The 27826-nt window shown below is 40.8% G+C and overlaps 1 protein-coding gene across 1 annotated transcript in view; it reads right to left on the reverse strand.

The window, feature by feature from the left end:
* LOC124132318 (papilin-like) overlaps window positions 1-27517 on the reverse strand; it is a 169031-nt gene extending 141514 nt beyond the window's left edge. Inside the window, exon 1 of the mRNA XM_048403193.1 lies at window positions 27420-27517. The gene's annotated coding sequence lies outside the window, so the exon portion shown is untranslated. The remainder of the gene's footprint in view (window positions 1-27419) is intronic.
* Between the last annotated feature and the right edge of the window lie 309 nt (window positions 27518-27826).

Consider the following 27826-nt stretch of genomic DNA (forward strand, 5'->3'; position numbering starts at 1 on the left):
TTTTGCTAACAGAAAATTTCCTTCCTAATTTAACCGACACTTGAATAACTTTTCTGCATCAAGACATAACTTCAAGGATCTATAAGGATCACACCCAGAGCTGTCACAAAATTTATAAAATCACAAACCAAATCTTGCATGAACGGATGCGCAGCAGTTTGTCTCCTTGTCTCCATGTCCCAAATCCAGTTATCAACACCTTCATTCAACCAAATAAGCAATCATGAACAAATCATGAAAAACGGACTGGCCATCGTGACAAATCCTAGTTCATCAAGATGACATTATAACATTTTATATGATATATTTTAGAATCGTTGTTCGTACATTTACAGGAGCTAGAATCATATTTGATATGGTCCCACCTCCACCCCAACAAGCCATGTATATTGTGTTGAAACACCAATTGTGGCTACCTTTTATAACCAATTAGTGAATGTTTCTAAGAAATTGATAATGTTGGTTTAATCTGATGAGGTGTATGCTCAATGTGAGAGATGGAAAGTAGGTGTGGCCTTCCATGTGTCTAGTGACTTAATACAGGCGGGCGGACAAAGTTGTAGTGTAATCTTTCAGACCTGGCCTTCTGTGGTATCAACTTACATCAACCTACCGCTACGATATATACATACTACAAACATGTTTTGCCTGACATACTTGGCTCCAACACTCCATCTACTTACTCTAAGTGATGAAATATATGAGATAATTCCAAATATGCCACGTATTTGTGTTTCTAATCTGGAGATACTAGATTTTGAATGGTTAAAATGGGCGTAAAACGATGGTCACATATATACGGAACATTACTTCTTTTTGTTCTCTGCTTGTAAAGGGAAGGAGCACAACAGTTGAGTGAGCGTGTGTTCTTCTATTGAGATTGTCAACCTGATCACTGTGAGCAGGAAGATGAGGACGTTGTATAGGCACAGGATGACATTGTGGAATTCGCCTGGATGTGTACACCTAAGCTTGTACTAACCATACGGTGTCTGTCAAACACGAGGGTCTGTGTACATCTAGGCTTGTACTAACCATACGGTGTCTGTCAAACACGAGGGTCTGTGTACATCTAGGCTTGTACTAACCATACGGTGTCTGTCAAACATGAGTGTCTGTGTACATCTAGGCTTGTACTAACCATACGGTGTCTGTCAAACACGAGTGTCTGTGTACATCTAGGCTTGTACTTACCATACGGTGTCTGTCAAACACGAGGGTCTGTGTACAACTAGGCTTGTACTAACCATACGGTGTCTGTCAAACACGAGGGTCTGTGTACAACTAGGCTTGTACTAACCATACGGTGTCTGTCAAACACGAGTGTCTGTGTACATCTAGGCTTGTACTAACCATACGGTGTCTGTCAAACACGAGTGTCTGTGTACATCTAGGCTTGTACTAACCATACGGTGTCTGTCAAACACGAGGGTCTGTGTACATCTAGGCTTGTACTAACCATACGGTGTCTGTCAAACACGAGTGTCTGTGTACATCTAGGCTTGTACTAACCATACGGTGTCTGTCAAACACGAGGGTCTGTGTACATCTAGGCTTGTACTAACCATACGGTGTCTGTCAAACACGAGGGTCTGTATACATCTAGGCTTGTACTAACCATACGGTGTCTGTCAAACACGAGGGTCTGTGTACATCTAGGCTTGAACCTACCAGAACCTGTCTGTGTTTTTTCTTTTTTGTTTAACGCGGCATTCGACAAAGTTATATGATGGCGGTCTGTAAATAACGTAGTCTGGGACAGACAATCAAGTGATTGACAACATGAGCATCGTGGGATACGACGACATGTATCGACCAAGTCAGCGAGCCTGACCACCCGATCCCGTTAGTCGCCTCTTACGACAAGCATTCGTTGCCGAGACCAAGTATAACCCGGATCTCCACGAGTCAACAACTGGGAGTACGCCCTGGGGCTACAGTAAGCAGCCTGACTGCATCACCATGAATGCCCCACCAAATCTTTAGATCTAAAGACTATCAAGGCGCATGAGTGTAGTAACGAACACCAAACGCATCTTCAAATGTGCGTTAATTCATTGACTCTCGTCGACATCCCATCATCAAAACAAAGGGACCATGTTCAAAACCTACGCAATCTGCTTTAATAAACTCGATAAAGTCCAACGAACGTGCCCATTTCGGTTTCAACTCGTCATTATTGCAACACTATTTATTTTCGTGACAACTATATTCCGTGCAGCGCCATATCATGGAGATAGGCTTCACACTGCACTGCACTCGATGAATGAGTTTCCCTGGGAAACAAGAGCCGTTCTCAAACACTTACACCACCACCCACATGACATACGGGGCCAGGAAGCACAATCTCTGCAATCAAGAGAAAACAACTAGGAATGTGGCCATAAAACCCAACAAAGAATTAGTAAAGTTCAAGGAGTGATTCCCCTAATATCTGCATATCTGGGGTGGCACTCTGGCAGATGTTTCCCAGGTCATGTGACCAATCACGTTGATGCACCATCGTCTGTGCTTCATATCACGTAGAATGTCTCCTAGACCCTTGAGTAAAACTTAAAAAGGAGTCCAACTCAAGTCTAGAATGATTTGGCAAGTCTAGAATTAAGGATTGTTTTGGGCTCCTTTTGGATTTTATTTTTTATTATTTTTTTTAAATAAGATATATTTAAATATTTCTGAATGCCAGTCTACATCTCTCGAGGATGATGCAAATCCCGTTCTGATAACATAAAATGTAAAAAAAATATTCTTCCCTTATATTTTATCAACATGCATTGTTTGTTTGTTTGTTGTTTAACGCCGCACTCGGCAATATTCCATTATTCTATGACAGCGGTCTGTAGATAATCGCGTCTGTAGCAGACAATCAAGTGAGTGACATCATGAGCATCGATCCACGCAAATGGAATACAATGACATATAACAACCAAGTGACCACCCGATCTCGTTAGTCGCCTTTTACGACAAGCATAGTCGCCTTTAACAGCAAGCATGGGTTGCTGAAGACCTATTCTAATCCGGATCTTCACGGGTCCATCAACATGCATGATGATCGTATACTGTTCTCTACCTGTGGCTTGTTGATATTAAGGTTTCCCACTTTTAATGAAAGGTTTTTAATATTTATAAACTAAGTACTATATTGTCGTGTTTCGCGAACACCTGGTGTCATCACTGATTTTCAGTGAAGAAATCACATAATAGTCACCGCTGTTTTTGCCTTTTACGCATATTGGAATCTGCTTCGGCGAAAAATCGAGATTGGTTATTCTCTGGCGTTGGCGTTTTTATTATTATAACTACATTACGACAATCTTTGACCTAGAGAGTGAGTGAGTGAGTGAGTGAGTTTGGTTTAACGCCGCTTTTAACATTATTCCAGTTCAATCACGGCGTGTCAGCTTAATGTGGAAGGAAAGCCCGACGTGATGCAGGTCTCAGACGTTTACCACTTCGGTGAAACCCACGAGCACGGGTATGGTGCTGACAAACCTAGAAACATAATCGGGGCGAACCGGGATTCGAACCCACAATCATAGGTTTCTGGCGTGCCCAAGGGACGCAACTCTGCACAGCGAATCGCGACGACTGGGCCACCCGTGCTCCCTGTGACCTAGAGAAGGGTATTAACAGTGGTTAATTGGGTAATATAGTATTCGATCCGCTTTGTATCATCTATACAGCCAGACAAAGTTAAAACCAAAATAATCTTAGGTTTCTTTATTTCTGGCTTAAAAGCTGAACACAGAAACATCGGTACCAAGCATCACACATAGTGTAGCTGAGCCATCATCTGGATGTTCTTGGAGGGGGTGGGACGCAGGGGGGGGGGGGGGGGGAGGGGGGGGGGGAGCTTCGACAATAGCTGCAGGCGGAGAAAGCAGGGTGTTAAACATCGCCCGTGTCTCCGGTTTGGATAAGAATCTAGCACTGGTTGTGTAAACGTTGTAAGAAGTTCAGTCAGCTTACGTTAAAGAGGAACGTTGCTTGAACTTGTTTTTTTCCTGGATTATAAATACAAATTGATGGTGATAAGCTATGTGCCCGGTCGCTGCTGCCAGCATGGTTTTCATTCACAACATGTGCATGTCTATCGGAATACGTCATGTAGGGCTAACATTTTGTACGACCGCGTCAACATAGTACGGGATTCATCTGTCACCTGGTGATTAACACACACACACAAGCACACATACACACACATACACATACACACATATGCAGAGAGAGAGAGAGAGGAAAAAAAACAAACACACACTTACACAACCCAAAGACGCACATACACAACCCAAGAACACACACACACAACCCAAAGAGACACACACACACACACGCACACACACAACCCAAACGGAGACACACACATACACATACGCACACAATTCAAACACACACACACAACCCCAAAACACACACACACAACCAAAATAGAGAGAGAGACATACACACACACACGCGCACGCGCACGCACGCACACACACACATACACACGTACAAAGTGTACAGGAGTATGTCTTTATCAACCATTCAGCAAGCAAAATGTGATTTAAAACGTTAATCCTTTACTCTTACCATATATAATTCTGTACCATTTTTTTATTCATCAATCCTGCTTGACAACTGTTTAAGGATCTATTCCAAAACGTTGCTATAGCAGTATAAGAAAGAAGTTGTTATTTATATTTTGTTTTGTCCCCCTTTTCATCCGTCAATTTCTAAGAAATGTCAATCAAACAGTTCACTGATGGTTGAATTGTTTGAATGGGAGGACAACAGGCGATTAATGTTATAATTTACAAATTGAAGACAATAGTTTATCGATCTGAAATAAAACAACAATCTGGCTATAACTATGTAAATATCGCTTGTCTTCCCACGGAGTCCCTACCAGTACTACCTAATTATGGAATTTGCGAACAACTGACAAACGTGGTTGTCTGTGCCTCGTGCAATCAGCCCCGCCCCAAAACCTGACCCCTGGGGGTTTCTATATACAGACAGCGTCCCGACCCCAGAGAACAAAGTGGACCTTGTTAGACTTCAACATTGCACTGTGTGGCAGCCGTGGCGTTGGCAAATATGTCGACGTGAAAAATTCAAAATAGTTTTATTGTCATGCGTGAGAAGATGAACTTTGTTTCATAGAAGGAGGACTTGAATCCTATCTTAATCATTTACAAAGACTGGAGGGGTATGTCTCTATCAACCTGCATCCGGAAGAGACAGATAATGTTCAGTTGTGGATCGGTTAGCTTTTGTCACAGCAGTCTAGAATTTGCATGAAAAATTGACGAACATTCAAAACAGATTCATTCGTTGTTCAACTTGAATATTATTGCAGCTTATGTAAAATAACTGATAGTCTAAAACAGTGTAGATGCTAGGCCCGGGTAAATATATAGAAATGTTTTTATTGCGAGATTATACTGCAGAAGAATTGTAAAAGTCGTCACGTCAATATCTCTAGACAGCCTCCCTGGTCTGGTGGCACAGCGTCCGTCCGGAGAGCGGAAGGTCCGGGGTTCGATCATACCAAAAGACGTTAAAAGATGGTACTTGTTGTTACCCTGTCTGGCGCTCTGCATTACGGGGCTAAAACAAGGACTGGTCGGCTCGGAGTCGGAGTACTGTGTCTGAGTTGGGTATTCATGTTAAACTGTGACATTGTATCTCAGTTCGGCATTCGTCCGGACTAGTATAAGCAGCCACACACACACACACACACACACACACACACACACACACACACGTGCATGCACGTCGCTATAGAAGTGCAATAATCGTGAAACCCAGTTTCACCTCACCTAAATATCTCTACATATGCTACTCAAAAGAAATTAAAACAACATTTTATCAGTTAATCTGTCATGGGTGGTGGGTATTACAACACGCAAAGTTCCAATTGTGGGTGTTCTTTAACTTGTTTTGAGTGGTATAGGTTGTTGATACCGTGGAACTATGTAACTATCATTGACAGCGTTCAGCAAATTTAATTGACGATTATTAAATAAAAGTATACTGTCGGGCAAAAGAAAGTATACACTCATAAGATGGTGGCTAAAAATGAAACAAGAAAGAAATGGTCATTCGATGCTGATGTATTTGATACGGGTATTATAAGCGATATTACATGCTTCATATCAATAAGTATCTCTCAACAGGTGACGTGCATATGACGTCAGAAGGTACATAGGGGTTCCCAATTTAACAGTATACTGTAAGGAGCGAAGTGAAGCAGGTATTGTCATGATCAGTTTGAGTGGTTAAACAGATGCCAGCGATTCTCAATAGCAATTATATGACCACCACGCGCACCAATCCACGACCATACTCGTCGTGACGTCATCGATGTCGTCAGCCACTCCAAAGTCAAGTCAAAGAAGTTTATTGTACAAAAGGCCACCGGCCCATATACAAGAAAGAGTTACGCATGTAGATACAATTATATTTGTTACACATTGGGATATACACGTTGTTTGATTAATTCATTTCTTTTGGCTAATGCATGCTTAATATAAAGAGAAAGATTTAATATATTTGATTCGTTCTTTGTCGTCAGCATAACTATAAAGGCGTTTATCGGTGACATTGCTATTAAATAATCTTTTATATATTTCTTTCGGAGATCATTGTAAAATGGACAGACAAACACAAAATGAATTTCATTTTCTATCTCTAGCTTACACAATGGACAAATTCTTTTCATTTTTTCAATGGACAGTTTTCTTCCTTCATTTACAAATAGGTGTAGCAAACCAAGTCGATATTTAATTAACCATTTTCTTAAGTTTTCCGTAGTGAGTACTGATAAATATATTTCTGGTTGAAGTAAAGTCTTGAAAGTTTTGTAATATTCATAACGCGAACTATCCTCTAAAGTGGAGTGCCATTCTTGGTAGAACATATTTATAGACCAATTCCGAAATACCATCTGCTGACGGTGGTGGACGAGGTAGCTTCCAGATCTGACAACCCTGACAATCCCACAATTTTTCAATGGGGTCTGGTTTGCGAGTTGGCCATGAAAGAACGGCGACGTCTGCATGTATCCAGAAAATAAAATGTTTCCAGAATATAAAAATATTCAGAAAATAAAAATATACAGTAAAGTACGGTTATAACGAACTCAAAGGGACTACTAATTTTAGTTCGTTATAACCGTAGTTCGTTATAAGCATATATACAGCATAACTACAGCAAATTGTCGGGACCAAAAAAGTAAGTTCGTTATATCCGTCAGTTCGTTATAAGCGTGTTCGCTATAACCGTAGTTTACTGTATCCAGAATCTGCTTTCAGCAGTAAAAAGCACTCTCTGCCAGCGTTGCACTGTCCTTGTCCAGTGACGGCTTTGACGCTGATGTTCATGGATCAAGGCCATTCAACGGAAGGGGTTGTAGGTTTGAATACCCGCGACACGGAGACGTCGTAGCACAGTCCTAATGTTCCAGACGTCCCCGTCGCCGTTGCACAAATGCAAAGGGCGCATGCCTGTCCTATGTGCTGTCATTATGTACGGTGGCCGAGTGGGGACATCCCTTCGGTTTAAATTATGGCAGCGAGAAAGCGATAACACGAGACGAGAAAGCGATATCAGAGACGAGAAAGCGATATCAGAGACGAGAAAACGATATCGTTGCTATCACTATCTATCACTTTCTCGCATTCTCGCGGCCGTAATTGAAATCGATAATATGTCCCCTCTCGGCCACCATAAGTATGTCTGTAACGTTAAAAAAGTCGGACGATGGTTGCACGTGTACAGTTGAAGTGTTTTTCAATCGGGGTGTGGCTGGCACCAATTTGCCTCATTCCTACGACCCTCTCTCTCTCTCTCTGTTGTCAGTTACACATGTTTCGAACCTTAAGTTTGTAGTGTTTCGGCGACTGTTTTCAGCCCAGTAACGTGTAAATAACGTCAGTAATTTTTTGGTCAATCCAATTTTCAAGTTTATATTTTCTTTTGCCCGTCATTTTATAAATATTACAACTATACACAGACATATTTCATTACGGTACTCTGACAGTGCACTAAGGTGGATATGAATGATCAAACCAACAACATCGTTTCACAGATATATCGCTGTATGTGTGTCAGTTTGAATGGGTACGAAAAACGTATTGTATCTTTTGACAATAGCCCCAAACCAATATAATCCGGGTTGGTAAAGCTATACACGAAACTCAGCCCGTAATTAATAAGTCATCGGCGTGGAAAACATGACACTTGTACAAGGTCCTCGATGAAGTGAAGCTTAAAGATTAATCAGTATTTAGACAGTTTTGACAGTGTCTTGTTTTGCACCTGTGCGTTCATATTGACAAGGCCATATTGTATTAGATAGGCTTGATGACGAGACATGATAGGCTAGTTTAAAAATACATCTGACACGGCGTTCGTCATTCAATAGGTGGTGGACGACCACACAGGGAAATATTAGTCTCACAAACTTAAAAAAAGATACGTTGCAATAGCTATTGCCTTGTTAGTTTGTTAACAAAAGCACGCACCTTACCGAGTGCACACCTTTCGCTAGGATGTTTACTTACGAGTAGCTTTGATCAATAGATTTTATCTTCTAGTTGTGGGAATTACCGCTAACGAGCCAGAACGTTGTAGGATACCACGCAAGTGATGTGATGGCTTTCAATACCTACCGCGTCAGTGAACATATATTCGTAGTAGGTTTGGGGAATTTGAGACCCTCGTTTTTTTCAATGAGTGACTCTCAGCTGTTGTGGGATTTAAAGAGCCATCGCCGAATAGGCCATCTTCCCGATGCAAGGGAGTTAACTGATTATAAAAGTCCAGTTTCCACCCTTGCCGAACTAACCTGGAATTATGGTGTTACATTTTGGCTGGAATTTGGAGTCTATGCATAGTCCAATCAAAATCGTGTTAGAACTAGACATCCGGTTCGTAAACATAGATTTCAAAGTGCAGATTTCGACTGCAGCGTTTGCAAAGCATGTGTACCACCAACTAGGCCTCGACAGAGATTTTGCAAATCTTATCATGTTTTAAATCAAGGTGCTCAAGTGATATGATGCACTTCGGGAGGTAAGACCCGTTTTGTTACAATATAGATCTTGATTACCGATCAGATCGTCTTGTCGGAGCGCCGCCATTTTGTTGAAGCAAATCAAGTGATATGAGAGGTGGAACCCGATTGGTCAATAGGAGGACACAGAAGGGACATAACTCTTTTTACCATCACCTTGATTCACATTCCACAACATGTGAGGATGCATCCATACCCAACACTCACTGGGAATTAAATATTTGTTTTCAAACACGGTGTGCAGGTTTCAGTCTAAATCTATAGCAAGGTGTAATTATCATTTGGATCTAAATACAATAAATATTAGCAAACAAACAAAGTTAGTTTTCAATGACTTGAAGAAGATTTGCTGTGAGCCAAGGTCATAGTCTAGTCCCCTGTACAACACGTAGGCATAGGTATCCCAGGTGTCCAAGCGTCGGATTTCAACGCTCAGAGTTGCGTCCCTTTGTTGCGCCAAGATGCACTTATCATCGGCTGGTTACAAGATCATTGGTTTGTCAGCACCATACACGTGCTCATGAGCGTCACAAAGTGGCAAACATCTTCGGCCTACGTCACTTTCGGCTTCCCTCCTTCAAAAGGCTAAACGTCATGATATACCCGAAACTTCTGTTTTAGCGGCATAAAGCATTCACATTTACGATATTCAGATTTTACATATACTGAATATTATTTATCATTTTAGTTTGGAAATCAAAAGCAAATCAGGACATGAGAATAATTATAATTATATATATCTACAAATCCAGCATCTTTGCGGGTATTGGTTTCCGATGTCAACGGCAAGTACTTTTAACCAAATTAAATAACCATTAATGGAAACGTGATTCAGAAATGACATAAACTCAAATCCTCTTTTCTCTCCGAACGGTTACTCCCTATGCTATTAGTAACCAGACACTGGTGTAGTCAGTATTATAACTGTTACATTGAATGTCACCATCTGATCATCACAGCTGCTCCCACACAGATAGACTCCAGGTAGGGCGGTCTGACCGCTGGGCACCGCGGACAAAGCTGGGATTTACCCGGCAATGCTGAACCGGGTATCCGATGTAATGTAAGCCTCGGTGACTGGTCGGGAAGATTACCGCGTCCCACATCAAAGTAAGCAGTGAGGACTGCCAGTGATCAGTGGCTGTTTGACTGGGCGAGGCATGTGTCTATGTGGATAGTATGTGTATCATTTTACGCCTGTTGGAATCTGATGACTAGAACGGGATTCCATACACGTGTACCCGACACAGGAGAGTGACGTATATACAACTCAAAAGAAGTTAAAGAACACACGATTTCTTTTCATATGACTCTAGTTAATCTGCCATTCTTTAGGGGGACACTGCTATAGGGGCACTGGGGGCATATATAGGGGCATACACGGGACATGGGGGCATGCGGGGGGGGGGGGGGGGGCATATATAGGAGCATACACGGTACAAAGGGCATGCACAGGGGACATATATAGGGGCATACACGGTACATAGGACATGTACAGGGGCATATATAGCGGCATACACGGGGCATAGGGCATGTACAGGGGGCATATATAGGGGCAAACACGGGACATGGGGGCATGCACAGGGGGCATATATAGGCATACACGGGACATGGGGGCATACACGGGGGCATATATAGGGGCATACACCGCACATAGGGGAATACACAGGGGGCATATATAGGCCATACACGGGACATGGGGGCGTACACAGGGGGCATATATAGGGGCATACACCGCACATAGGGGCATACACAGGGGGCATATATAAGCCATACACGGGACATGGGGGGATACACAGGGGGCATATATAGGGGCATACACGGCACATAGGGGCATACACAGGGGGCATATATAGGCTATACACGGGACATGGGGGCATACACAGGGGGCATATACAGGCCATACACGAGACATGGGGGCATACACAGGGGGCATATAAAGGCCATATACAGGACATGGGGGCATACACAGGGGGCATATATAGGCCATACACGGGACATGGGGGCATACACAGGGGGCATATATAGGCCATACACGGGACATGTAGGGCATGCACAGGGGTCATATACAGGCCATACACGAGACATGGGGCATACACAGGGGTCATATATAGGCCACACACAGGACATGGGGGCATGCACAGGGGGCATATATAGGCCATACACGGGACATGGGGGCATACACAGGGGGCATATACAGGCCATACACGAGACATGGGGCATACACAGGGGTCATATATAGGCCACACACAGGACATGGGGGCATGCACAGGGGGCATATATAGGCCATACACGGGACATGGGGCATACACAGGGGGCATATATAGGCCATACACCGGACATGGGGGCATACACAGGGGGCATATATAGGCCATACACGGGACATGGGGGCATACACAGTGGGCATATATAGGCCATACACGGGACATGGGGGCATACACAGGGGGCATATATAGGCCATACACGGGACATGGGGGCATACACAGTGGGCATATATAGGCCATACACGGGACATGTAGGGCATGCACAGGGGTCATATACAGGCCATACACGAGACATGGGGCATACACAGGGGGCATATATAGGCCATATACGGGACATGGGGGCATACACAGGGGGCATATATAGGCCATATACGGGACATGGGGCATACACAGGGGGCATATATAAGCCATACACGGGGCATAGGAGCATGCACAGGGGCATATATAGGGGGTTAACATATTTCCACCAGTTTGAATCAAACAAAGCGGTTGAGAAACAATTGTCCTGGCATTTATATCACGTTAATGAACGCAGCTCCCACCGAACAATAATCCCTCAGTCATTCACAAAACCAGGCAGCTACATACTGTAACTAAAGTTTCTGCAAGGCTTCATAATATAGTATACCTGTAACTTTTCTTCCACGTTCATCGTTTGATACATCTGCTTGTGGTATAATTGTCACATTCTGCTTATATGCCCGTAAGTGACAAACGTGTGTCTGGTGAATTATGTTTTGTTAATATAATATGTTAATTCAATCAGCACTAGTCAAGAGACCCACGCACCCAGGCAGCGTGTGCAGTGACGGCGGCCACGTGTCTGTACATCCCCCACATTGTCCCCCCATGGCCCTGCCACGTTGACGGTCATCATTCATCTCCGCTATGTTGTATGCAGGAAACGTCCGTCCCAGTGACACCCATTACTGATGGGAATTCCGGAGATTGTTCCACAATGCATATTCCTACTGTATGTATTTCTCTTAATGAAATTGTGACCCCGGTTGTCACCTCGTACAGCTATATTCTCATTACAATTACTTCTCAAAGAAATGTACGAGGAGATATTGAGTCTAGCCGTCGGCATATGGTCTCTCAGCGTTAGAAACTAACAATTTTAGTCCACTAGTCCTTATAATGATAACATATAGCAAAACCCTTAATAATGGCAAATTTCTACTTGTCCGTATGATACCTTAACTATTGGGCAATTTGGCAAGGACTACAGGACTAGTGCCAATTTCTAACGCTGTCTCTGGTCTAGCATCAATAGAACTGAAATATTGTCGTGAAATTATTTTTCAACAAAGTGGCAGTCCAGTACACTTGATCCATCTCTTCTCCAGGTCAGTTATGATTGTTTTGTAGGTCAAATCCTGGTCTGTTGACCAGTCCTCCACAGCAGGAAGCAATTCTTGGTCCGAATTAAATCTCTGACCACGCAAGAGGTGTTGCCTTCTAAATTTGAAAACAGGTGGTAGTCACTTGGGGCCAGATCGGGTGAATAAGATGGATGTGGTAGAGGCTCGTGTCCACATTCCGGTACAGAGACCTTTGTAATATCGCCGGTGTGAACTGGAGCATTGTCCCGACCGGGGAGAACACTGCGTCCAAGTTTGCTGCGACACGTCTCTTTTATAGATTCCTTAATAGATTAATTCAGTCACGATATGGCTTAAATATTGGTGATTTGACTATAAATCTAGACTCATTCACCCACTCACCTTGATAGATTCTCGCAAACATTTCAGTAAGTTGGCATAATATTCTACATTATATAGTTGTCACCGTGGTATATAATTGATGTTTATTATGCTTTCGATGCCCCTAAAGAAGGCGGCCATAACTTTCTTAGCATCTTCCCGAGGGCGTTAACTGACAATAAAAGTCCAGTTTCCAGACTATGCATACACTCGTTAGTCCAGCCAAACTGAAACTCCGGAATTCCGGCCTAGTTTGGAAGCTTGGAAACTGGACTTTTATGTCAGTTAACTCCTTTGCCTCGGGAAGATGCTTTCTTAGTGGATCTGGTTGCTTAATTTCACTATGGATTCTTGTTTGCTCTCGGGATCATAGCGATGGATCGCCAGTCACAGTCTAATATATAAAGCTTCTAGGTTGTGATTATATCTGGTTAACAGGGCAATAGAAGTGGTGACCCGACCAGCCTTCATTTCATCCAGTAGCATTCTAGGTACCGATCGGATGAAACCTTTGGCATATGTAGATATTCACGAAGGATTGTTTCCATTGGTCCATACGAGAGGCGTGTCGTCGTCTCTAACTCCTGCAGTGTAATTATTCAGTGCGAGGTTGTGGATGGCATCACTGATTTCTTTTGTGCTGCTAGTGGTGGCTCATCTTCCCGAGGCAAGGGCGTTAACTGACTATAAAAGTCCAGTTTCCTTCCTTGCCGAAGTTGGCTGGATTAACGTGGCTCGGTCGTAGCGCCACCAGTGGCTATTACGAGTTATGTCCCTTCTTTGTCCCTCCTAGTGGACCAATCAGATTCCACCTCTCACATCACTTGCATTTGCTTCAAACAAAATGACGGCTCACCTTCAAGACGATCTGATCAATAATCAAGATATATATTGCAACAAAACGGGTCTTACCTCGCGAAGTGCATCAGATCACTTGAGCACCTTGATTTTAAACATGAAAACAATAGGAAAATGTCCGTCGATGCCAAGTTAACGATACACATGTTGTGCAAATCGACCGAAATCTGCATGTTGAAATCGATGTTGTTTACGAACCGGATGTCTAGTTCGTTACGCGATTTCTATTGGACTATGCATAGACTTGTTATTCCAGCCAAAATGTAACTCCGGAATTCCAGCCTAGTTCGGCAAGGGTGGAAACTGGACTGTTATAGTCAATTAACGCCCGTGCCTCGGGAAGATGATAGTGGCTTGACCATAGCGGGGTCATCTCCCAAACTCTCTCTCCCATGCTCATGTTCCTTCTCCCAAAGTTATTAATTGTGGCATATGATTGGCCATCCACCCAGTTAACATCATGCAACCATTTAGCGTTCATCATCAACATTCTAAAAGCAATGATGACTCCGATACACTCAGTTTGTTAATGCTTAAGAATGGGGTATATATGAACAAGTCACTACACTTAAGAACGCAACATTGTTAAAGATGAGTGAACAAAAAGAGGTCAATAGTATTAAGTCACATATAAGCATATCAATCATGATATGCTATGTTAAAAACCTTCTGATACCCCCTCGTACACTGGACGTGGTCCAGTGGATAGACCGTCTGCGCGGAGATCAGTGGTTCGATCCCCGGCCGCGTCATACCAAAAGACGTTAAAAGATGTTACCATACCTGGCGCTCGGCTTAAGGGGTAAAACAAGGAGTGGTCGGCTCGGAGTCAGTATACTGTGTCTGAGTGGGGTATTCATGTTAAACTGCGGCATGGTATCTCAGTGGGCTAGCATTATAAACCAGCTTTAGTCCGGACTAGTACAAGCAGCCCCCTACTCCTCTCTCTCTCTCTCTCTCTCTCTCTCTCTCTCTCTCTCTCTCTCTCTCACACACACACACACACACACACACACACACACACACACACACACACACACACACACACACACACACTATGAAAGGGCAATAATCCTGAACGCGACGTTCAACCCCATTTCACCTCGTATAGTGGCCCAGTCAGTCCACAAGATTTTGGTTATATACGCCTTGATTGGACACATAAGGAAATGAGTGTCAGCACTCGTGACAAGCTGACATTTCAGCCTTAAAAGATAAATATTTAAACGTTTCCGTCTAATATATATACTTTCAACTTCATTATCTACGAGTGACATTTGAAACGATCTGTAACTGGAGAGAACAACTAGTATATATCTAACATAGGTAAACTGAACTAAACAGAGAGTATACATAATTAGTGGTGGTAGAGAAGCACAGCGGTGTAAGCGTTGGTCCGTCACGCTGTAGACCTGGGTTCGATTCCCCATATGGGCACAATGTGTGAACTCAATTTTCTGTAGTACCCTGCCGTGAAATGGCTGGAATAATTCTAGAAGCGATGTAAAACCATACTCACTCACTGTCCAATCCGGTAAGACGGACAGTGAGTGAGTGAGTATGGTTTTACGTCGCTTTTAGTAATATTCAAGCAATATCACGGCGGGGGACACCAGAAATGGGCTTCACACATTGTACCCATGTCGGGAATCGAACCCGGGTCTTCGGCGTGACGAGCGAACGATTTAACCACTAGGCTACCCTACAGCCCGTAAGGTGGATAATGTAGGCCCTGTACTAGTTATCCATCAATTGTCTGGTTTGTTTACATGCCGCCGTTGTACGACAAGAATATAGTGTCAGGCAAAAAACATATTTTTTATGCAAATTGTTTGAGTGGCTGGTGCTACCGGTAGGCAGGACATGCTTACCCTTTTCGCGATCACCAGGAATCATCACTGATTTTTAGTAATCCAGTCATAATATTTTTCCTTTTACGTCAAATGAAATCTGTTTCGGCGGATAATCGAGACTGGTTATTCTCTGTCATTGCCGTTTTATATTTACAAGTAGGGCTATATCAAACCACATCCAGGGAAACACAATAATCGGACACCTGCAATCTGTGACTCTAACTGCATTGACATTCCGACATTATCTAAAAAGACACAGCGTAACATTTAGCAAACCCTTCAAATAAGCGATGCAATGCAGCAACAATATATTCCGAATCAATATGTATGCCGACATCTACATTAAGACCCAAGAGTATATTTAGATAATTGAGACACATATCCCAACTCATTAACGCTCGACAGTTGTCGTGAGGTAATAGATATATACATTGAACATATTGCCTACATGTGTTTACTTATATAACAAAGCTACAAGATCCCGTTAGATTTGCAGCAACCAGTGATTGTCGTAAGAGGCGACTAACGGGATCAGATGGCCAGGCTTGCTGACTTGGTTTATGCATGTCATCGTATCCCAATAACGTAGAACGATGCTCATGATGTCAATAACTGGAATGTCTGGTCCAGCCTCGATTATTTACAGACCGCCGTCATACAGCTGGAATATTGCTGAATGGGGCGTTAAACAAACAAACAATTAAACAACACAATACAAGGATAGCATTACCTACATGTGACTTACCAAATTTACGCGTATTAAGTAAAGTGTTTGAATGTTACAAATGTTGTATTTGGGATAACGCTTTGGGATAATATTTGTGTTATCCCAAACATAACATTTGTTACATTTGACTACTTTCTAAAAGGCATTAAGTTTTCATAGCTTTCGGCCATGGGATCCGTACCAATTTACACTTATCAGAGGGGTACACAAAGTACGTGCCCTAGACAACCAGTTGTCGCATGTCCATTTTGTGGAAGCATCGGTGGTTAACTGGGTTAGGTCCCTAACTTGTGATGGCGATCAGGCGCCTCACTCTGAGAGAGTGGGTTCGAATCCCGGATGGGATTCAACCCAAATAGAACTAGAATTTGTACTAACAATTGGAGTCGTGTTATCCCAAATATATCATTTATTACATGTTACCACTTTCTAAAAGGCATTGTGTATCCATGTACGAGGGGCGTTCAATAAGTTTTGCAACTTCAATATAAGCACAATTCGCAGAATATCTTTTGCACTTTATTTTTCAATATAATCTCCATTCATCTCAATACACGTATTCTATTTGTCCTTCAAGCTTTTAATACCACTTTTATAGAAATCCGCAGATTGGCCCTCTAACCACGCCTCTGTGGCAGCCTTTATGTCCTCGTCCTCCTGGAAGCGTCTTCCACGTAGGGCAGATTTCATTTGCCGGAACAGGAAATAGTCACTGGTGGCTATATTGAAGTTGCAAAACTTATTGAACGCCCCTCGTATGTTCACAATAGGTTCACAAACATCACCAGATATGTGGATGCAATCAATTGCCACCTTCTTTCAGATGCCATCAATACGAATCCTATTTACAATGGTCGATAATGACATCCAACAACGCCCAATCAGTAATTATAAACCATTTCTCAGCACATTTTTACTGTTTTGCTATGTCCACGTTACCCCCAAGGTCGTTTTGTTCAAACAAAGCGAGAACCTGTTTGTGTTATGAATATCTCCATGTATCTTACACGATGAAGCTGACACGAAGGCGCGGCTATAGACCAAGCTTGTACCTAGTCAGTGACCACCACAGTGTCACTTCTATACACATAAAAGCGACAAAGCTTTTCCATAATCATAAGAAATTTCCGCCAAGGCAGGGCCCATTGTACGATTCCGACCATGTCTTCAGTACGGTGGCACAAAAGGGACATGGAGTCTGTTTTTCCATATTTTGATATTTCACTTACTTTTGTCGTTACCTTTTGCAAATTAACACGATTTGTCCTACAAATATGTGATAAATCATGTGTAAAGAAGATATTGAATCGCTGAAAAGTGAAACGAAAATGACAAAAACAAAAGCGAAAATGTCAAAAACTAAAATGAAAATGTCAAAAACAAAAGCGAAAATGTCAAAAAGTAAAATGAAAATACAGAAAACTATTTCCACCGCGGTGATAATATTTCCACCGCGATGAAAACTATTTACACCGCGGTGGAAATAGTTTTCTGTGGTTTCATTTTAGTTTTTGACATTTTCGCTTTTGTTTTTGACATTTTCGTTTTGGGTTTTGACATTTTCGTTTTGGTTTTTGACATTTTCGCTTCATATTTCAGCGACTCAATAGCTACTTGAAAGTACATTTTCCATGTTTTCGGTTGTTTTTATACATGATTTATCACATATTTGTATGCCAAATTGTGTTTATTTGCAAAAGGTTACGATAAAAGTAAGTGAAACATCAAAATATTGAAAAACAGACTCCATGTCCCTTATGGGCCACCATACTTCAGCATGTGTTTATGAAACACTATAAAATAGCGATAATGCCAGGTGTTCGGCTGACCACCCCACACAGTTTGCCTATTAGGGCCGAATGGCTAACCTGCTTTGTCTAGGAGTTCTATATACAAACACAGACCTTCTCACAAACATGTAGTCAGGTAAAATGCTATCACGGAATTACAGACACAGGTATTATTATGAACAGATTATCTTCTAAGCAGATATTAATAAATGCTTTCCTCTTTCATAAATTTATCGTTTGTGGAGTAAAGGCGGTGTGTGAATAAAACACCTCTATCGGCAGTATTCCGCCGGCTAGATACACGTTCCATTCAAGTTCAGTATGGTCAATGTCAGTCACTCGGTACTATTAAGACCACCGCCATTTTCAGTACTGGATGGGTTCTGGAGATGGATGTTTTTGGTGATTGCTTCAAAACATCAAACATTTCTGTAAAAGGGGGAGTTGGACAAGGTTTTTCACAGAACATTATTCTCCAGGAAACCCAGAATGCCTCAAAATAATTCTTCTGGAAGAAACTATTTTTATAATTAAAAAAATATAAAAAATCAACAACCCCATCCCCCCTCTCTGACGATCTTGTCGTAAGCCCCTTATTTATGGTTCTCTATCTTTATACTGACATATGTTATCCTTATATTGACAGATGTTATCCTTATACAAGCAGATGTTATCCTTATAGACAGATGTTATCCTTATACTAGCAGATGTTATCCTTATACAAGCAGATGTTATCGTTATATTGACGGATGTTATCCTTATATTGACAGATGTTATCCTTATATTGACAGATGTTATCCTTATACTGGCAGGTACTATCCTTATATTGACAGATGTTATCCTTATACAAGCAGATGTTATCCTTATATTGACAGGTGTTAACCTAATTTGACAGATATTATCCTTATATTCGGATATGTTATCCTTATATTGACGGATGCTATCCTTATTTTGACAGATGTTATCCTTATACAAGCAGATGTTATCCTTATATTGACAGATATTATCCTTATACTAGCAGTTGTTATCCTTATACTGACAGATGTTATCCTTATATTGACGTATGCTATCCTTATATTGACAGATGTTATCCTTATACAAGCAGATGTTATCCTTATACTGGCAGATGTTATCCTTATACTGGCAGATGTCATCCTTATACTGACAGATGTTATCCTTACATTGACAGATATAATCCTTATACTGGCAGATGTTATCCTTAGACTGGCAGATGTTATCCTTATACTGGCAGATGTCATCCTTTTACTGACAGATGTTATCCTTATATTGACAGATGTTATCCTTATACTGGCAGGTGCTATCCTTATATTGACAGATGTTATCCTTAAACTGGCAGATGGTATCCTTATATTGACAGATGTTAACCTAATGTGACAGATCTTATCCTTATATTGGGATATGTTATCCTTATATTGACGGATGTTATCCTTATATTGACAGATGCTATCCTTATTTTGACAGATATTATCCTTATACTAGCAGATGTAATCGTTATATTGACAGATGTTTTCCTTATATTGACAGATGTTATCTTTATACTAGCAGATGTTATCCTTATATTGACAGATGTTATCCTTATATTGAGAGATGTTATCCTTATACTGGCAGGTGTTATCCTTATATTGACAGATGTTATCCTTATACTAGCAGATGTTATGCTTATATTGACAGATGTTATCCTTATATTGAGAGATGTTATCCTTATACTGGCAGATGTTATCCTTATACTGGCAGATGTCATCCTTTTACTGACAGATGTTATCCTTATATTGACAGATGTTATCCTTATACTGGCAGGTGCTGTCCTTATATTGACAGATGTTATCCTTATACTGGCAGATCGTATCCTTATATTGACAGATGTTAACATAATGTGACAGATCTTATCCTTATATTGGGATATGTTATCCTTATATTGACGGATGTTATCCTTATATTGACAGATGCTATCCTTATTTTGACAGATATTATCCTTATACTAGCAGATGTAATCGTTATATTAACAGATGTTTTCCTTATATTGACAGATGTTATCTTTATACTAGCAGATGTTATCCTTATATTGACAGATGTTATCCTTATATTGACAGATGTTATCCTTATACTGGCAGGTGTTATCCTTATATTGACAGATGTTATCCTTATACTGGCAGATGTTATCCTTATATTGACAGGTGTTAACCTAATTTGACAGATCTTATCCTTATATTGGGATATGTTATCCTTATATTGACGGATGTTATCCTTATATTGACAGATACTATCCTTATTTTGACAGATGTTATCCTTATACTAGCAGATGTAATCGTTTTATTGACAGATGTTATCCTTATATTGACAGATGTTATCCCTATACTAAAATGTGTTATCGTTATATTGGGAGATGTTATCCTTATATTGACTGATGATACCCTTATATTGACATGGTATCCTTGTATTGACAGATGTTATCGTTATACTGGCGGATGTTATCCTCATATTGACTGATGTTATCCTTATACAAGCAGATGTTATCCTCATATTGACAGATGTTATCCTTATATTGAGAGATGTTATCCTTATACTGGCAGATGTTATCCTTATACTGACAGATGTCATCCTTTTACCGACAGATGCTATCCTTATATTGACAGATGTTATCCTTATACTGGCAAATGGTATCCTTATATTGAGAGATGTTAACATAATGTGACAGATCTTATCCTTATATTGGGATATGTTATCATTATATTGACGGATGTTATCCTTATATTGACAGATGCTATCCTTATTTTGACAGATATTATCCTTATACTAGCAGATGTAATCGTTATATTGACAGAAGTTTTCCTTATATTGACAGATGTTATCCTTATACTGGCAGGTGCTATCCTTATATTGACAGATGTTATCCTTATACTAGCAGATGTTATCCTTATATTGACAGGTGTTAACCTAATTTGACAGATCTTATCCTTATATTGGGATATGTTATCCTTATATAGACGGATGTTATCCTTATATTGACAGATACTGTCCTTATTTTGACAGATGTTATCCTTATACTAGCAGATGTAATCGTTTTATTGACAGATGTTTTCCTTACATTGACAGATGTTATCTTTATACTAGCAGATGTTATCCTTATATTGACAGATGTTATCCTTATATTGACAGATGTTATCCCTATACTAAAATGTGTTATCGTTATATTGGGAGATGTTATCCTTATATTGACTGATGATACCCTTATATTGACATGGTATCCTTGTATTGACAGATGTTATCGTTATACTAGCAGATGTTATCCTCATATTGACTGATGTTATCCTTATACTAGCAGATGTTATCCTCATATTGACAGATGTTATCCTTATACTAGCAGATGTTATCCTCATATTGACAGATGTTATCGTTATACTGGCAGATGTATGGGTCCAGATACATCGGTGGCTCTACAGCGCCGCGACCGCCAGTCTCCCTAATGTACTGGTTCACCAAGATAGGTTATACCTGCCGAATGTAAAGCATCATTAACATAGTTTGTTTTACATATCAGTGGTAGCTCACTTGACATATCGCATCTCATAACCTTGACCTTTAAGTTGTATTGTATGAAGAGCCATGATTAGAACTTCATAATAAATTAAAAACAAATAAATAATTGATCATCCTCAATTGACTCTATTGTCTATTAAGGCTTCTCCGTTTCCTCCTAAACCAACGCGTTTCTCCATTCAGCGCATACAGCCTGTCACCGCGCTCCCGTACAATGACATCTCGGTGTTAACTGTGTCTCTTCCATAATCCTTTACACAAAAAACACAGCTTCCAAAGATCTCTGCTCACGTCCTCCTACATATAATGCTATTTACACAGTGTTCAACCTGTGTGTTTATTTCTCTGACTATGGACCGATTTTCCGATATATAATATGTTTAATAGCCATTACAAAATAAACATGCTTGACATAATTCGGAAAACACTTGACCTAGATAAAGAAACACGCCAGCCCTGTTAAGCTTTGAAGGAAGGGAGGGTGGGAACGCTTTCAACGGTCTACCACCTTCATCAACTCATTGAACTGTGTACTTACTTGATGGAGAATACACAAAGGGTTCAATGTTGACATGGGTAAATTTTCTACAATACTGGAAATCACAGTCAGGACATGTGATTAATGTCACATTGTATAAGACAGGTTATATACGTTAGTAGAAAGGAATTAAAGTGTATGTAATAAGTAATATAAGATAGATACGCGATAAATCGCAAAGATCAAAAGAACAATCGGTTTATTTCACGATAAAACATTGTTCTATCATGACATCATTTCTCGAGATTCGAACATGCGCTCGCAACTTGATGACGTCATATATTGGACGACGTTTAGAACATAAAATTCCAGTATATTATTATGCAATATTGCTATTTTAGTATACTATCATGTCAGTATTATAATATATACAATAAATTACTGTTAATCACGTGAGCCCCTAAAAGAAAGAACATGAAGTCTGTGGTTACCAAGTTGGCGGTGCACATGCTTTGCAAATTCTGCAATCGACCGAAATCTACACGGCAGTTTACTAACAGGATGTCGATATCGTTACGCAATTTTGATTGGACTATGCATAGACTCGTTAGTCCAGCCAAAATATAACTCCATAATTCGAACCTAGTTCGGCAAGGGTGTAAACTGGCAAGTTAAATCCCTTGCCTCGGGAAGATGGAGTATACCTTAATTTTACAATACTTGTATCCAGTGAGGCTTGTGTTTCCTGGTGTAACACGGTTCTAGCAGGGCTTCTCGTGCGAGTATGCATAAAATGTATAAACACGTATCTCTTAATATATTAAATTAAATAACACTGTTTATCCATCTTCCTACATTTTGCCTGCGTAAAAATGTGTACAAGTCTGGTATTCAACAGCAAGTAATAAGCTATACATTTTCCCTGTAATAACTTGTGGATAAAAGATTGAAAAAATGCATCAAAGTTGCATTCTTTCTATTCTTTTCTTATTACTTTTTGAAAATGAGAGACATGAACTTTAACAGCATAATACAGCTGTGTCAACAAAAAGTATTTGACATACATATCCTCAATTTGTCTTCTCCGAAATGAATGTCATGGTTACTTTTCCATACGTATGTAACTTACATAACAATATAATGTGCTGAAATTGCACTTCCTAATTGGGCTAAACGACCATCTGGGTGGTGCTAGAGTTGGAGCAGCATTGCTCGCGACCGTTGGAAAAACGTGTCACTGTCACGTGATGAGCGGGCAAGAGTGTTCGGTGGGCAACCTGCACCGTCGTAGCGATAGAGTAAACAAAGCAAGTTTATTGCAAAACCGACCTGCGGTGTTTGATCTAAACACCTGTTTGCTAATAAAGAAAAGTTCAATTGTTAAATCAGAGATTGAAATGTAGACGTGCGTGCAATGTACACCACTTGGCAGTAATTGCCAGTTGAAACAGCCGCGTGTGGCCTTCTCCCGCCTCCTCAATATCTCGGATTTCAAGTGGGGTCTTCAACGTAATAAACGCGCGCTGATTCATATTTCATATTCCTACTGCGCCTACAGAAAGCACAGTTAATTAGAGTTTATATTTCCGCATTATGACCCAGAGCCCACGTTTTCATTGTTTCATTTAATACAGTATTCAAAAGCAATATCATTGTGATATAAGGACCATTTGATCTGTTGCCAAAATATATGAAATTGTTGTGTAAAGATAATTAATTTTGACAATTCTCAAAGAACTGTGGTAATAATTTCACTTTTTCCGAAATTCGGTATTCGTTTAAAAATAATGTTGCTTACAAACTGCAAATCGAAGATGAAATTGGGCGTTATATTTTGCTATTTCCAAATTCATTATAGTCAGATTACGCTGTGTTCAGAACAATGCTGATTTTGGGATTAATATCAATGCTGTTTCTCAATGCTCTTCAAAACATGACATGAATTCTTTAACATTACTTTAGCACGTCGCCATTGGAGCTCCTCTCGTTTGTTCGGAGCCGTGGGGTAGCCTATTGGATAAAGTGTTCGCTCGTCATGCCTGAGACTCGGGTTCTGGTGTTCCCTGCCGTGATATTGCAGGAATATTGATAAAAGCGGCGTAAAAGCCATACTCACTCACTCTCCTTCCTCTAGGGCGCTCTGTTGGCCCAGTCGTCTTAGGCACCGTAATTCGTTGAACAGTGTTGCGTCCCTTGGCTACGCCAGAGACCTATGATTTTGGGTTCGAATCGATTATGTTTCTAGGTTTGTCAGCACCATATTTGTGCTCGTGGGTTTCACCAAAAAGTGATAAACGTCTAGGACCTACATCACCTCGGGCTTTCCTCCCACAATGAGCTGTGCAGAGTTGCGTCCCTTGGGCACGCCAGAAACCTATGATTGTGGGTTCGAATCCCGATTCGCCCCGATTATGTCTCTAAGTTTGTCAGCACCATGTTCGTGCTTGTGGGTTTCACCGAAGTGGTAAACGTCTAAGACCTGCATCACTTCGAGCTTTCCTCCCCCATTAAGCTGACACGCCGTGATATAACTGGAATATTATTAAAAACGGCGCTAAACCAAACTCACTCACAGCCCCTCCATACCATTAACGTTACTGCATGGACATATTACACGTCATGGCAGGTCAAACTGTAACCCTGAGATATAAACTGTAACGTGGTGACATATCAACATCATATGATGACCGATTTAATTTCGAATGGTATTCCAACACATTTGCTCGTGAAATTATTTCCTGAGAACGCTGTAAATGACACCAAAGTCTAGTTTACTGTCAACACGGATCCCTTCAGGGCAACAACTCTCAGTGCATATTCAGCGTGCCTCTGGTGCATCAACACCGCCATCTGCTTCTTGGTTCGACGCATGTTAGTTTATCATGAAATATCTCAAAATTCGCTGCGCCAGGGATTTTGCGGTGTGCCCGACCAAGAATGATGCAAGAGTTATACACGATTGTGGGAGGGCTCAGGTCATCACAGAATATACATGTAGTCGCCTATAAATTGATATTGCATATCTTGTTACTTCAAGTAATTTGAACTGGCATATAGTTGCCGCTAATTATTGTAAGTTCGATAATTCGACAGAAAGGGTTTTACCAAGTGCATATTACCGCTTTGCTTTATCTTGACAAGATCAGCAATCAAATTGTATCTTGGCGCGAATTTGTAGCTTCTGATCGCGAATAATTTAACATGTTATCATAATGCTAGACATGTAATGTGGGGAGCATATCTACCTGACGTTTATCAGTCTTGTGTGCGTGTTGTGATAAGGCTGGTTCGCGACACTATCTTATCTGTTCACATTGATATCCCTCATGTACCCCCCTCCCCCCCCCCCCCCCCCCCCCCCGCCCCAAGCAGGTGTGGGGGCACCGTTGTCAGTACATCGACACTCTGAAATAGTTTCAGGGGGTGAATTCTTAAAAATCTTTATGGCGGTTGTATTACAAGCCCCAGATGTCCCTGCGATCAGAATATCACCACCTCTTGTCAATTCCACTTTATAGGTCAAAACCTCAGCAATAAACTCATCTGTTGTGCGAGTATTACATGTGCTGACTATAGCGTTTTAGCATAGACGTGCATGGAGACCGGCGCTTTATATATACACATTATTATCATGATGATTAGTATGATGATAACTATTTTTTTGTTGCATTAATGCTACAGGCTGCTGAGAAAGTTGGTGTTGATGACCGTCAAGCACTAATGATTTGCATTTAGTTAATGTAAACATCGTTTGAGTGCACTCGTACTCACGCTTAGCAGCTGTGGTAGACGTGTAAGGGAGTTATGTTGATTACAAGTTTCGATCGAACAATGTTATTACATTTGAAAACATGGGAAAACAGCTTTGCTGAATGAATTATACTGAACTTCCGAAGAGTAGCTATATGTTCGTGTAAAATGTCTTCAAATATTTAAGTAACAATTACAACAATGACAACTAAATAATAACTAAAGTAACGAATGCAGCAACGACAACTAAATAGCTAAAGTAACAACTACATCGACAACTAAATACTAACTAAAGTAACGACTACAACGACAACTAAAGTAACAACTACAACGACAACTAAATAATAACTAAAGTAACTACTACAACAACGACCACTAAAGTAACAACTACAACAACGACAACTAAATAATAACTAAAGTAACAACTACACCGACAACTAAATAATAACTAAGGTAACAACTACAACGACAACTAAATAATAACTTAAGTAACAACTAAAACGACAAATAAATAAAAACTAAAGTAACAACTACAACGACAACTAAAGTAACAAGTACAACAACAACAACTGAATTATAGCTAAAGTGACTACTACAGCAACGTCAACTAAACAATAACTAAAGTAACTACTACAACAACGACAACTAAATAATAACTAAAGTAAACATTACAGTAACAACAACAAAAGCAACGTTTAAATTTTACAACGTAGCGTACTACAATATACACCTCCAAGAATGATAACGACTGCTGCTACAAGTAGATCTTAGGCACAGCAATAATACCTACAAACGTGATTGAGGGAATATGGCCTAGGGTGTCCATAAGTCACACAGTCGGCACTTTCTGAAGGCAGTGTTATGGTTGATTTGTTACAGAATGTCAATGAGATGTCTATAAAATACCTATATGATCGACCTATCTGGCGACTGAGGCATGACGTGCGAGCTCTCAAGATAATCAGGGGTTTAACAAGAGAACACTCATACCACATTACTCCCGCTCAACACCTATAATAGAGACAGAACAGTATACACATCTTAGCCCACTGTAGGCTGTAGTAAACCTTTTTTGACAGGGGGGGGCAAATATTTGTACAAATATCACTTGTCCCCAACTTGTATTTTCATGATTCAAATAAAACTGTTCTATAACACACACACACACACACACACACACACACACACACACACACCGGCTGGCTACGGCACCAAGCGAACATTCATTGTTTATTTGGTTTAAAAGTCTGATGCGGTTTCTTCAAAACAAAAACAAAATCGTACCTTCATCGACACCCATATGACAAACGTAGTTCCTTACACTATAAGGTAACATCCTTATCTTACACGTCTAAGACAGATTCAAACTCTCACCTGCTTCCCTGTCGTCTGCCACCCCTGAGCTAGTAGTTCCCCAGCAACTTCTTCTAGTGAGCCTGTAGACGGGACCTTCAGCCGTAAGCGACGGTTCATCAGCGCCTGTCCTTGAGAAATGTCAGAGCAAAACACAACTCGGTGCCTCATTAACGCCTCCTCATCAAGGCGGCATTTCCTCCACAGAAAGGTTATGTGTTGTCGTGGGGAATACAGTATATATGTATACTATATCAAATAATAGTTTTATCAGGTTTTATCCGAACGCTACGTGTGGAGTTCGATGCGTAGGAGGATTTCATAATTGCCATCTTTAGTTGAGATCTGCTGAAGGATGCCATGGCTTACTCATCTCCATGCTGACTTGCGCTGTGGCTCCTACACCGGCTGAATCTTACAGCATCATG

The sequence above is a fragment of the Haliotis rufescens genome, unplaced genomic scaffold (genome assembly GCF_023055435.1).
Source record: "Haliotis rufescens isolate VD_foot unplaced genomic scaffold, xgHalRufe1.0.p SCAF_3, whole genome shotgun sequence".
Taxonomy (NCBI): Eukaryota; Metazoa; Mollusca; class Gastropoda; order Lepetellida; family Haliotidae; genus Haliotis; species Haliotis rufescens.